At 43.8% G+C, this 991-nt stretch overlaps 1 pseudogene; it reads right to left on the bottom strand.

Moving 5' to 3' along the window:
• Nucleotides 1-79: 79 nt before the first annotated feature.
• LOC107580877 (histone-lysine N-methyltransferase SUV39H1-A-like) lies at nucleotides 80-973 on the bottom strand (annotated as a pseudogene).
• Nucleotides 974-991: the final 18 nt, after the last annotated feature.

Below are 991 nucleotides of genomic sequence, written 5' to 3'. Positions count from 1 at the left end.
TGTTATATTTAATATTTTTGGTGTTCATACAAATTTGGAATGACATTTCTTGGGTGAACTATCCCTTCAATTTGCTTACCTCTCCAAGATACTCCATAACGAAGCTGTTTTTGTAAATCCTCTGCAGTGTCTGCACTCCCCACCCTCTGCCATTGGCTGTTTTTTAGATGCACAGATCGTACTGAATACCTTTTTGCACAACCCTATTTGCACAGTCTGGCCCACATCGGCACTTGGAGTTGCACTCGTAGATGGGCACACCAGGCATCACTTTCACCTATCCACTGTCATTATATGCCCTTCGATGCTTCAGCAGCCCTGGACAGCAGCCGTCAACCGGCTGACAGATGCAGTCGTCACATTCGCAGCCTACTATCACTGGATTCACATCCACTCCTTTCCCTAACTTATTCTCAATAATGTAGGTGAAGTTCTTAGGAGACCCATCCAGGTCGACCTCATTACAGACGAATATGTGCCTGCAGGTTTGGTTCATGAGGTCTTCCCATTTCTGAAGCTTCATACGCTGCTTGGCCTTCTGGAGAAGGAAGGAGACAATAGGGGCACTCAAAGACTCTGAATTGAGCGGTTTGTTGGCCTGAAGCATAGCCGCCTTCATGTCTTCTCGGAATTGGTGTAAGAATTTTTGAGAGGCTCCCATGTGTTTTCTGTTTCTGCGTAGCCCTTCCACTTCACCAGGAAGTACTCTCGACCCTGAACAGGCATATTTTAAGGTTACAGTGATTTGAATCATATAATTGGGAATATGATATGAATAAGGAGGAACAGTTGGAGCTACTAATGACTAGAACACAATTGTACATGCAACGCAAAATTAATAACTCACCTTGTGTTTTTTGTAGTTACACAGATACTCCACTTCATAGTCATTAAAGTTGTTCTTTGACACAAGTATTTCTCTGCGGCACAGAGCCTGGAGGTCCTCCTATGAAAGTTTACAGGACACCCTGCAATCTTAAACCATATGTAG

The sequence above is a fragment of the Sinocyclocheilus grahami genome, unplaced genomic scaffold (genome assembly GCF_001515645.1).
Source record: "Sinocyclocheilus grahami isolate Dianchi unplaced genomic scaffold, SAMN03320097.WGS_v1.1 scaffold49110.1, whole genome shotgun sequence".
Lineage (NCBI taxonomy): Eukaryota > Metazoa > Chordata > Actinopteri > Cypriniformes > Cyprinidae > Sinocyclocheilus > Sinocyclocheilus grahami.
This window is presented reverse-complemented; position numbering and strand designations above follow the sequence as displayed.